This window comes from Amphiura filiformis, chromosome 2, assembly GCF_039555335.1.
Source record: "Amphiura filiformis chromosome 2, Afil_fr2py, whole genome shotgun sequence".
Lineage (NCBI taxonomy): Eukaryota > Metazoa > Echinodermata > Ophiuroidea > Amphilepidida > Amphiuridae > Amphiura > Amphiura filiformis.
The window spans coordinates 82,838,886-82,852,089 of record NC_092629.1 but is presented as its reverse complement, the minus strand read 5'-3'; the positions used below and the strand labels follow the sequence as shown (position 1 = coordinate 82,852,089).

The 13,204-nt window shown below is 35.3% G+C and overlaps 1 long non-coding RNA gene across 1 annotated transcript; it reads right to left on the bottom strand.

Moving 5' to 3' along the window:
* Positions 1–10,087: 10,087 nt before the first annotated feature.
* Positions 10,088–12,096, bottom strand: LOC140137390 (uncharacterized). Its single transcript, XR_011856833.1, has 3 exons — positions 11,845–12,096; positions 11,218–11,303; positions 10,088–10,538 (listed from the first exon to the last, which is right to left on the bottom strand). It is a non-coding gene; the product is annotated as an uncharacterized lncRNA (long non-coding RNA).
* Between the last annotated feature and the right edge of the window lie 1,108 nt (positions 12,097–13,204).

Here is a 13,204-nt window from a genome sequence, read left to right as displayed (position 1 = left end):
AGTTGCTGGAACAGCCAAAATATTATGGTACTTGGCTAATATAAAGTTGTGTTTATGGGGCTCTAGTTCTTTCTTTTTTTGTTAAATGTTTTTTTTTGTTGTTGTTGTTTCTTTGTTTGTTTTTGCTTTGTTTTGTTTTTACTTGATCATGATTATGTGTTGTTTTGTTTTGTTTTGGGATGTACTTTTGAAAAAAAAAAAGATTCAAATAAAATTATAAAATCTGGAAACAAAAGGCTGAAGTGAAACATATATTTGTAAAACTGTAATATGTACTGGGGTGTAGGAAGTTGTGTATTTGTATGTGTTTTTGATGTGTCAAAATGATTGAAATGTATGTAGGTTTGTAACTGTAAATTATGTTATTCAAGTGTTGAATGTGTGTAGGTTTGTAATTTTATGTAAGTGTAGTGTAATGTTTAATGTGTAATCCAGTAGTAAATGTGTCTTAGCCACTCTAGCTCTTGTCACAAGTACCTTGCACAAGGTGTAGTTTTGAACTGGCCACTATCCAATGTTGTGACCCCAATTTATATACATTTCTTTTCAACCATGGTGAATCTAATCCTTCCTGTGGTCATTCAATTCAAACAATACAAATCTTCATCAGGTATGGCCATAATGACCACCCCTGATACAGATGTATGGATTTTGATAGTTACTATTACATAAGATTTCAAAAGCTGGTATCACCATTGGGGTAAACTAATATGTGAAGATTTAATCTTTTCTTTTATCAACAGTTCAGTTCAATAAGGTATAAATTTGGGGTGCCTGGTGGGATTCCAGGGGATATCCCAGGGTATTCTTTTCTTGAGCTACACTCCCTCTGTCACTTTTGAAACATTTTTTATTATTACATCCAACTATGAACTTTAATTTGGTAAAAACCCATGTTTTCACAAAGTTAGGTGTATCATTGAACATTTACTTCAGTTTTGCAAGCCTGGTAGACTTTTTAGGCCCTGAAATAAGCGTTTGAAATTTTTGACAAAAAATCCCATTGACTTTGTGTACAAAAGTTCATTGACCGGTAGCACCCCCTAAACTTTTTTGAATTTTTTTCATATTTTGCAGGTATAATTTTATTACCAAAATGAACAAAATGAGGGGGTGTTCCGTTGAAAAATACCAATTTCATTTTTTGTGAATCACCCTAGTATAGATGTATACATTTGTAAATATATAACTGTTGGGAGCGACTGCGGCCCACACCACTTCTTAATCAATCAGTCAATCAAAAATCAATCAATCAAATAATCAATCAATCAATCAATCATTCAATGAATCAATCAACCAATCAATCGATCGATTAATATATCGCTCAATTAATTAATCAATCAATAAATACATCAATCAATCAATCAATCAATCAAATATGCAGAGTCGTCAGCAATTAAAACGTCGAAAATGACTTACTTAAGGGATCTGGAATGAGCGTTTTCAGGGACATGAGAGCACATCAGACATATCGAATTGCATTCTGAATACGAAGAATGTCATTCTGATATCAAATAATATTTATGTTTGAAATTCACGATATAATACAAATTTTATGACAAATTATTAAAATCTGATATTTTTCAGATTTTTGATATATAACAGTCCTCGAAGTAAATTTTATAAATATAATGATATATTCTTAACGTGTATGTGGCTGAGAGGAAAAGCCGACTATCAATTGAAAATGTTGCCCTTTTTTTCCCCAAAAAGACCTAATTAAAAATCCATATCTTCAAAACGAAAGGTCAAAATTTTCAATTAATCGTCGGCTTTTCATCCCACCTACATACACTTTAAGTATAAATCATCATATTTATAATGTTTACTTCGAGTACTGTTAAATATCAAAAATATCAATTTAATTAATATTAATAATTTGCCATAAAATGTGTATTACATTGCGAATTTCAAAAAATCAAAATTATTTGATATCAGAAGGACATTCTCCGTATTCAGAATGCAATTCGATGTCTGATGTGCTCTAATGTCCCACAATAAAATAAATGGGTGATTCGAAATTTGTGCTAACCGCCTAGACTACATGAGACATCTATTGAACACACATTTACATCACTGAAAAGAATACATGAGACAATAAATAATTTTTTATTTATTTATTGACTAATTTCTGTTCAATGCTCTAGGAGAAGAGGTAAATTGCTTTTATGTTCTCTCCATCCCGGATAATGTTTTAATAACAGATCTATTTTCCTTTCGGTGCGAATGTCTGTTTGTGTATAGAAAACATTAATATCAATTGAAAAGAAACAGAAAATCCGGTCTTACCCTTTTCCGTGTATTCAGCATTGGCATTTAAAGATTTCAGAACAAGACCTGCCCACAATATTACAGCAACGATGGTTATCTTCATCATAAATGATGTTTTTCTTAGCCGTTTAGTATAATTTGACGACTATATACTGGTGTGTGTAGATGTACTGAATCGTACAACGGCTGGTTGTGGTCAATAGAAATAATAGAATACAAAGCAACTGTTCCTTAAGCTTCTTCTAGCCGAATCTCATTATCATTAGTGAAAATACTAAAATTGCCACGTTATATTGAATTATTAGGGAACAAGATGAGAACAGTTGTCAATATATCACGTAAATACGTTTTGTCACCATTATTATTAGTATAAAGATAGGAATAAGCCTAATGAGTCATATCTCCATAAAACAAATAATGAGATTTGGCCAAAAGAAGGGTATACTTTGATTTTTAATTGATTGCAGCAAATGCATATGATAATTTAACCATAATGATAAAACTTTATTTGTATTTCAGTCAGCATATTGTACCATGATAACTGGTAAATTACTTGATAAATATATTTATAACAATTCCTTCACCTTTCGTTTTATACCATGAGGTATTGCGATGTACCACTGAAAATGGGGTAAATAATGCACATCTTTTACTAAATTTCTTATAATTATAACAGTTCTTATACCTAATATAATACCGTACCATAGCAGGTATCATAATATTCCCTCAAATGTTGAAGGATATTCACCCGAACACATGGAAGTCACATGTCGTAGAAATTGAACATCTTTCGCCATATAAGACACGTCATGAGTTAGTACATTATTCATTTGGTGGAGGTACATTGACTATGTGTTTTTCATACACTCTTAGAATCACATAGCCAATCAGAAAAGCCGTTAGAAATATAGGCTTAGTGCATTAATATTGTATAATTGCACGGGCGCGCACTCCGCGTACTACGCGCAGTGCTTCCGAATGCGTTCGCATCGCGTAGGATTGATTCATTTTCCTTGCAGGTTGATGCATTATTGGGTTGTTGTACTGTAAGTTAACATACACATACTTCTACCCATAGACATATCACCTAGACCTATGACTGCCCATCCCTTACCACAGCGGGAGGTGAAGCCCCGTATCCAAGGTGATATTGACGGATTGACGGGGTTAGGCGAGGAGAAATATCGCATACATTTGCTCGTTTGCGTGATTACTGCGCTGTTATCGCCAGCGTCAAATGCAGCATGTTCCGTAGACGCGAACATGTCTGCTTGTTTGCGTCCTGGTATGCGTCCTTGTCAAAGTCGTTGCTAAGCAGTGTCAGCTTCCCTACGCGAGTCAAAGTCACTGGTCTAGGTTCTCGTTTGTCTGGGCTTCTACCCCTCTCCATAATTTTCCTTAAATGCCATTGCCAACGTCTTTGTCTGTCTGCACTAGTCCTGTCAGTCTGCCGTTTTTCACCCCCGTCCTTGTCTGTTGTTTGTAGGCGTCTTTTCGTTTTTGCACTGAGAGCAATCACGTCTTTCGAGCTTTGCTCTTGTGATTGTCCTACCATCCTTTTCTCTATATTTTGTTACCTATATGATATGATGATGGTGAAATAAACTTGAACTTGAACTTGATTATATAACAAGGTCAAATCTCTTCCCAGGTCAGATGTACTGAAGCAGAAGCCCAACAGCCAAGACACCAATACCAGAGTCGCTCTTGTGGTCACTTTTCATCCTAACCTCCCTCCTCTCCGCAGCATCACTAATGACAATCTCCATACTTCAAACCTCAGATCGGCTACAACGAATGGTTCCCGATAACCCCATCCTGGCCTACAGACGTCCCCGCTAGCTTAGAGATCTTCTTGTGAGAGCTGAAGTCCTCCTCTTTCTGGTACTATTCCTTTCACACAACATGGTACTGTCACAAGTGATTCCAACAGGTGTGTTGTTTCCAAGGACCATATCCAAGAAGGGGATTCTGTCACCAGTAATTCCAACAATTCCTCCCAAAGGATCAGGGGCAACATCACCTGCACCACATCAAATGTAGTGTATCTCATTTCTTGCAGAGTATGTGGGAGAAACCAAGCCTGCACTGAAGAGGCGGTTTTATGGACACAGGTCCACTGTCAACACCAGGACGCTTGTTGGTAATCACTCTAACCTCCCCAACTACTTTATCTCCGATATGATCCTTCAGGGCATTGAGTCTTTAGGGAACCACCCGACACCGTCCGTGCCAGCAGGGAGACATTCTGGATAAAGCGCCTTCGTACCATCCAGCCACACGGTCTCAACATTCAAGAGGGAAATGACTAACTTGTTTTTCATTATCATTATATTTTGCCCCCTCCCATATTTGTTTTATAATACTTTCCCCCCGCTATTTTAGTTTTTATTTCCTATGGAATATGTTTATGTAGTTGTATTTTTACCATTCATTTTCATTTTTCAATTCAGCCCATTGTCTTCATTCATTTCCTTATTCCTCTCATCTCCATTCATGACATAAGTGTTTCCTGCCCCAATTGATATTTCCCAGGAAACACTTATGTCTTCTATTGTTGTCTTGCTAATTTCCTTTTCCTTTATGTCCATGTCCCTATATATCGTTATGAATTCGGCAGAGTGACGAATCGAGAATTTTGAGTAAATTGAGTTTTTGCATGCTTATGATTATGTTTCAGGTGATGTTTTATTTTGATTTGGACGAATCGCGCCTAAGTGCGATAAATGAATTCGGCAGAGAGACGAATCGTATACTTAGCTGTACAAATCATGTTGATCTATAGCATTGTATAGCGGGAAACCCCCAATTTTCTATATTACAGGTCATATACTAATATATTTGATACCAACGTATAGCTGTAGGTATCTTCTATCCAGTGATACCAAAATAAGTACAAACATTCCCCACATGATATTGCTGTGGTTTAATAATGTGAGTGCGCGCCCGTGAAATTGGAAAATCCCGGAAAATCATACGCAAAATATATAGGCCAATATTGTTATTTTTGCTTTAAAATCCTCGAGATTTTGCTAAATATTACAGGGATGACTATTTATAACTTATATAGCAAGTTAAGTCTACATATCCATAGGACAGTAGTAATTTCTACACAAAAGCCCCAAATCAAGAATGCGTGCTATGGTTTACACGAAGTTGAATGCGTATTCGACCTCTCTCTGCGCAGTGGTAGAGACATTTTGGGTACAACATAAGGCCGAATAGCTGTTAAAACGCGTTTTGAGGGATATATCGATTATTTCAGAACATGCAAGTATTGCCAATAATTCGTGTACATTCACTTCTATAATATACATTTCAAATGAGTGCTCAGGAATGTTCTAAAATTTTAGAAGGACCAATGGTATAGTACCAAAATTTTCAAACGCCGTTTACTCAGAACAGCAATTTTGCGTATTTGGCACTCTGCCGTGTTCATAACGATATATGGATGTTTGTGTGTTGTCTTGTCACTCTGCCTTTGACAAAGATCCTGCTAGGATCGAAAGCTCATGCCCCTAACACTTTTACTTAACAGGCTATTTCTGTGAATAAGCAGTTTACAACAGCTCACTTTTTAACGTTCCCTCTAAATTTTCAAATAATATAAGCATTCAGTTTGCAAATGTTGACGATCCCATGGTAGGGTTATTATAAAGGCCTCGTCTCATACTTCCATTGGGAATGTAAAATAAATGGACATGATACCTTAATGATTAAAGACCGACTCCATATTTACCCAACGAAGATTATCACCACATTACCACAATGTACCATGCTTCTGCAAAACACCCTAAAACTGATTCCTGATGCCTACAAGTTCCCATTGAATATGTACACGAAAGAGGGCTTTACAGCGGCAATATGGGCTCTTAGGTTTTGGATGGTATTTATACCATATTTTGGTCCAAAACATGGTGTTTCCGGACTAAAAAGTTTGGGGCCCTGGGTCCGGGCCCATCTGGCCCAATGGTTAATGCGGGTCTGGTTGTCGAGAAGTAGGTAATACCTAACTTTGTCATTTTTGAAACTTTGTAATGTTCATTATGTTGCCATACAAGTTGGTCTAACTTGGGAGAACAAACTCACATCTTGCCAAATGAAGCATAAAAATATGCAGAGCAAACTTATCGACCACTTTACTTTGGTAATTTAGTTCTAATGTCTTTAAGAAATAGTTTTTGTTTCAAGTGTAAAGATACATTTGTACAGTTAAGAATTCACTATTGTAACATAAAATTATATGAAGTTCCATGCCGGTCAAATTTACAAAAAACGGGCGAAATTGCGTACCCGGTCCTCATCCATATACTCATAGTTGGGCGGCTTACTCTACCCATATAGTAGTGTCAAAACAATTTCGTTAAAATGAGCATAAAGGACGGCTGGGCAATTACCATGATTAACATGATTAACGTTTGGCGGTTTGTTTTAGCGTTTTCCGACGGCAGGAAAAATCCAGTATACATGCACACAAAACAAGATCTGGTAAGGGCCTCTATCGTTTCTTGTTCCTAATCCAATAGTCTCCTATTACCATGTTGTTATGTGTCTTTTTATATGATGTACTGTTAATATTCATATATTCTTTTATAAATAGGATGCTTCAGTTTTTACACACAAACAAATATTTCTTTGAAAACCCCTCACTCGGCTATTTAAAAAAAAGGTAACAAGGCTTCCCTAGAATGTGCAATAAATTAGCATTACAAGTTTTCTTATTTTAACAGCATTCTAGAAACTCTTGCAGTTTGACGAAAAGAGGAGTGAGGTGAATCAATAGATGCTTCCTATATCTTTAGATATATTTGTCTCAGCATAGCGCCACCATGAGCTTATTGCAATTCAGAGCCTTCTTGTAAAGCAGTGTTAGACACTGAATGTTGTAACCCTGTATAAAGAAAGCTTAAATAAAATTGCGTTTAGATGTAGCCTCGGGTCAGACTGTATGCGGGTATCGCGAACATACTAGTAGGAACGACGAGCGTTAGGACCGACACAAACTGGCTGTGTAGTAGATTAGTTTGATTGTGAACGGTACTATGACGTTCAACCGCACAATGTCGTAATACGTAACCCGTATGGCGTTAGCAGTGAACGCCTCTTCGTAATATCTCTATTAAAACAGGGGTCACCTACATGTATAGGTCGCACACACGTGCAGTATAAGCATAACGAATTCTCTTTAAAATGGGAAATGTTGTTGCACCTGCATAATATTATAAAGCGCGTTAATAACATAAACATTTCGCATAAAAAAAAGACCAGATAAGAACAGATAACTTGTTTATCGTTACACAAACATACAGCGGTGGGTTACAATACACTACTATTATATGTGATGTATATAATTGGCAATGAGGAATATCATGAAGAGCTTTTCCGCTCAGTAAATTATATTTTGATAAAGACATTAATGATGTCATTAATGGAGACTTGGGTTAAACAACTTTCTCAGACATTAATGATGGTTTGTCCACTACATAAAAAGCGGCAAATTTAATATTATGTTGCTTTTCTCGTTCATTTCAGTTAATAAACCATGCTTGCTTATTTGACTTTATAGTTTGATGTTATGTCTTCATAATAATTAAAACCTTATCAGATGCATGTATCTATGCGGCACAACTCCCTAATCTAATTGTGTTACATATTCCGGGGTGTAATATTGCCATGTAAAAATCATGTAGTTACCATGGAGTTTATTTTAAACAAATAAAAACGTTTAATAATAGAGTTCTATCCCTTTAAAGTTTCTTAAACTGACTGTATCAATGAAACTTTTAATAACACAGTCACATCGTAGTTTCTGACTTATTAAAAAAGCCAAAATTGAATGGCAAAAAAAAAGACATTGTGAAGGAAATATTGATTTTTTTTCTGGTTCTGAACCCTCGATATTGTACATTCTAGCTGTCAACCTGTGCATTCAAAAGTTATAAGGATATGTGCACCAAATGCATAGATATGTTTGGATTACCTGAATACTTGCTTCTATACATAAATAACACGTACGGCAATTCTGATCAAAAGCGCCTTCTAAGTTTACTATAGTAAATGTGAAAACAACAAAAGGTGACACATTATTATGTTTTTGCTAAGTTGTTTCACTATTCAGTGTACGTGTTTTTCCTCCATGATGTAGCTATAGAAACTAGATAAATTTTCTGACGGAGTCACGGAGGACGAAATTGCATTTTAATAATACTCTATACAATAAGGGTTCAGTTTTATTTGTTTTTATCACCAAGGAAACAAAAGCAGCAATTTAGTGTAGGTTTTTCGTTGGGCATCACTTCTGACAAAGCTGTTGGAACTGATGTACGTGTTTTTTATCTTCTCTCGATTAAAAAGATAGCAGTTGCAATTTGCTAAAGTAACACATTGTTTGAATATTCACAAACAACATTGCATCTGGTAAATAAAGAGGTAATTAACAGGAATTGTCTAATTCAACCTCCTGCTGAAAAAGAAAACTTGCGAAAATAACAGAAATGGATAAATCAAAGGCTAGCTGCAGTTTGTTGTGGATCTTTGTAGGACTGGTAACAATGATACTTTCATGTATCATTGCACTTGCTTATGGAGAAAAGGGTAAGTACACCATCTCCTCATCATCATTAATCTTTTTCTTACTCCTTTTCCCTTCTAGTAGTAGAAATTGAAAGGTAGTCATGTATTAAGCATTCCATTTTCAGAACGATAACTTGAGATTGGATGTGAAATCTCACTTTTTGTCGTTGTTGATGATACATTACTCTCATGTGACACGATCTAATCCAACAAGACCAAAGCAGGTGCTGTTGAAAATTGCGTTGTTAGTTTCATCAACTTCGTAGTATCCAAATGCGCTGTTACCGTGATTTCAGAAATATTGACATCCCTATCATACTTGCTTGCAAAGTTATGAGCTTTTACATTACCAACTTTCTTATGTATTTTATTTTGTACTTCTTATTTCTGCATCAATTTCACAATTGCCACCTAAATTTTTGTCTGATTTGATCTGATCGTTCTTGTGGAGAAAGGGATAAGCACTGTATTATCACCTGTTTTTTCCTTCTCATTCATCTGTTTCTCACTCTTTCCCCTTCCTTCTCTCCCATCTGTATACACAGCAAAAAATAAAAGCTCAATATTGAGTAAAATATTACTCATCACGATAGTAAAAAGGGAGCTAGTCGAATTTTGAGTAATTTTTACTCAGCTTCGGTTGATTAATTGTTTACTCAGCACATGTTGATTAAACTTTACTCAATATTGAGTAGCTCCCTTTTTACTCAAAGATGAGAGTAAAATTTACTCTTTCACTTGGGGTAATATTTGCTCAACTTTTGTTGAGTAAAATTTACTCAATATTGAGTAGCTCCCTTTTTACTCAAAGATGAGAGTAAATTTTACTCATTGACTATGGAGTAATATTTGCTCAACGTTTGTTGATTAAATTTTACCCAATATTGAGTAGCTCCCTTTTTTGCTCTGAAACAAGGAAACATTTACTCGTTTAACCTTGAGTAAAGGTTTATGCAAGTGTTGATTAAAACGATTACTCATTATTTGAGTAAAACTTAAGTGAAAAGATTTGCAAAATGATGAATAGTAAAGTGTTACTCAATATTTTGAGCAACATGAAACGTATTTTACTCAACAAATATTAAGCAAAAAACACTTTCGAGTTGTATTGTGGCTCCATCTGCAGCTGGAACAAAGCAGTATTTTAAACTAAAAGAATGAAAAGAATACAAAATTAAATATAATATTCTGCATTTTTCCTGGTTTTATTTCCAAAATAGGTATCAAATATCACACAATATAGCATGTCTATTGTCTCATTACCCAATGTGAGCAAACATAGAATAGAAGCCGGTCACCTCTCCCAAAACTTTTGATGTGAAAAAGTCATTTGAAAATTAATGTTATAGATGCTGAGTGTTTTAAATGGGACAGAAATTAAGTCTTCACTTCATTATGTTTTAACACTCAAGAATTGTCTAATGTTACCAGGTTCTTTAGTAGCTGATATAGTGTCCAGGAACTGCCAAATAGCAGTGATCAGCCTGTACTGGATATGCTAAGTCATTGTATGTGAAGGATTTGGTATATCTTGTCCACAAGTTCTACAACTTTCATCACTGTTGCGCATTGAAAAAGCTTGCCTATCCATTTATATAAAAACACAGTTCTGGATTCAACTTGCTTCACAAGTATATAAATGGCAGCGTGCGTCCAGTAAAGTTGGCGAGGAACCAGTCCAAAGCTGTGCCTTCCTGAAACATGTAAAATAAAAGAAAATGTAATAAAGGACATTAATTCCATGGATTGGGACTATTCAAGTGAAATAAAGCTGCCTTAAAATAGAAAATCCACCACCTTTTCATTGTATCAACCATAAATCAAAATTTGTTTGGTACTCGAAAGTGATGAAGCAGATGGAAGGTTTAAAACACAAATAACTAAATTTATGCATGTCTTATTTTTAAACTGTCTATAATTGGTCAGATGGTATATAACCAAAAATGAAAACTCTTGCTGAAATTCTTGAAATATTAAAGCAAATATGACATATTTACATGTAATTTACATTGTAATCACCCATTGCATTGGCATTTCTACTTTCATGCGATTTTGCAAATATTTAAAATATCTTTATAATTATTATATTATTATTCCTGTGATAGCGGGCAATGCTATTTTCAAGGGGACACAAACTTTAGGAGACAAGAATTTACAGAAATGGTAAACAAGATAATTATAAGATTCGCGGTTGATTATTCAAAGTTCACGATAGCCAACACCTGTCGGTGAGGATAAGGGGTTATATAGGCTATAGGGGGTTTCCCCTTGGCATTTGAGGTTTCATGAACTACACATTCAATGAACTACATGTATTCTGAAATGCACAAAGAAATTGGCAAGTTAAATGCAACATTATTGATAGAAATTTACCTGTTGACTGACGTTCGTGCATCTTTCTTCAATACCTTTCCTGGAAAGAGGTAGGGCAGCACAAAAATCCCAAAGTCACATCTGATCTGTAAGTAAAATATAGATCAATATTATAAATGCACTGAAAAAGAAAACTGCCTATGGAAAAAAATGTCAAGTGATATTTTGCAATGGTTTCACTCTCCTACTACATATAACTGCAAAAAAAGTTATGTGGCACGAGTCAATATCAGGATCAGGGACGTAGCAATAGCTTTGGGGCATATGGACAAGGAGTAGTGTGAGGCCTTCTAAACATCTCCTTTATCAGCCCTGATCCCTATCCACTTCATTTTAGCTTTTGCTCGGGGCCCATGGACTTTGTCCACCCTATCCGCTTGCTACATGTACGCCCCTGGTCCCCGGGCCTGGTCCACATCAGCGTAATGTACTTCGAGGTTGCTCAGACTAGTACATTAGTTACGATCGCAAATACACAGCTAGCATGGTGAGCCGATGACAATTACTGATAAGCTTAACTAACTTAAAAACCTGTCTATATCCGGTTCAAATCATACAATAAGATTTCTAAATTGTGTAACAGGTATATGGACATAAAGTTATGAATAATAGTAATGAAATTAGTACCTTCAAACATTGGTTGTACTGCTGACAAACTCCATTCCACCAGCAGACACTGCACCCGCATCCCGGCTCCGCTTTTATACGCCATGATGACATGAATTTTAATACGTCGTCGAATTAAACTTACTCCGCGTGTTGAATTTACTACGCGATTTGAGTAAAATACAATGTGGCGATTAAAATATTTTACTTCTTTCCATTGACCATTTTTTACTCTGGCAAAGAGTTGTGTCAAATATCGTCTTTTACTCGTTGATGAGTAAGTAATTGGTCTATTTTTTAATCAACATACTTTAGTCGGTAGCACTTTACTCCTTATTTTTTGCTGTGTAGTACAACTTTCAAGTATTCAAATAAGCATCCAATTTTTAGAATAATATCGTTTAGAGAAATCTCATTTCTTTTTCTTTTTATTGTTATATATTGCTTGAAAGTTCTAGCTCATGTGACAAGATCTGATCTAAGACCAAAGCCGTTTCGTTTGAAAACAATTGCGTTGCTGCAAGCTGTATCAAAATGATTGGCACCCATCAGTTTTCATCAATAATGGATGAGCCTGACACATCAAAATTCAACATAAGATCCAAAAAATTAATTGCAAAAACAAGTCATTCTGGATATTTCAAATGTATCCAAAAGTGTATTTGGAAGAGGTAGGCTTTTCAATAAACATCAAAATTGATGGGTACCAATCATTTTGATACACCCTGTAGTCTCATCAACTTTATTACCAGTACCTGAGTACTGAAATATTGACATCCCTAGCATACTTGGCTAGCAAATGCCCCTTTTCCTTTATCAACTTATGTATTTAATGCTGTGCTCCTTTTCTGCATGTCTAAGTCTGCGAGAGCCACAAACTTGTTCTTGTCTCGTTTCATAACGTAGTCCAGAATGGTATTTACATACATATAACATGAAGTTGCTTTACTATTATTTATAAACCACAAATGTAAGATATAGGTTCATGCTTAAGTGTGCTTTGATAAGTAAGATAGTTCCTCTGTTAAGAACTTCATGGTCACTAAGTCTGTGAGGGCTACAGCTTAAAGTAAGGTAGTTCTGATGTTAAGAACATGAAACCCAAAAAGGAGGGTTGTCGGTTGATCAACATTTGAAAAACATAAAATACGTGAATGCTCATTTTACGTGATATAGTATAAAAGTTTATTTCCTTTTCTTAATTTAGCGTATAAGATGTAGAATAAGATGGGCTACACGCTGATTTTTAGATTTTTAGATTCTGATGGCTATTTCTCGACTCGAAATTTCAAAATTGATCCAATCGAGCTCAAATCCAACATTCTAAACATGCTTAAAATATTTATAACCCTAAACGTCAATGTTTAGGGGTCAAAAGTCA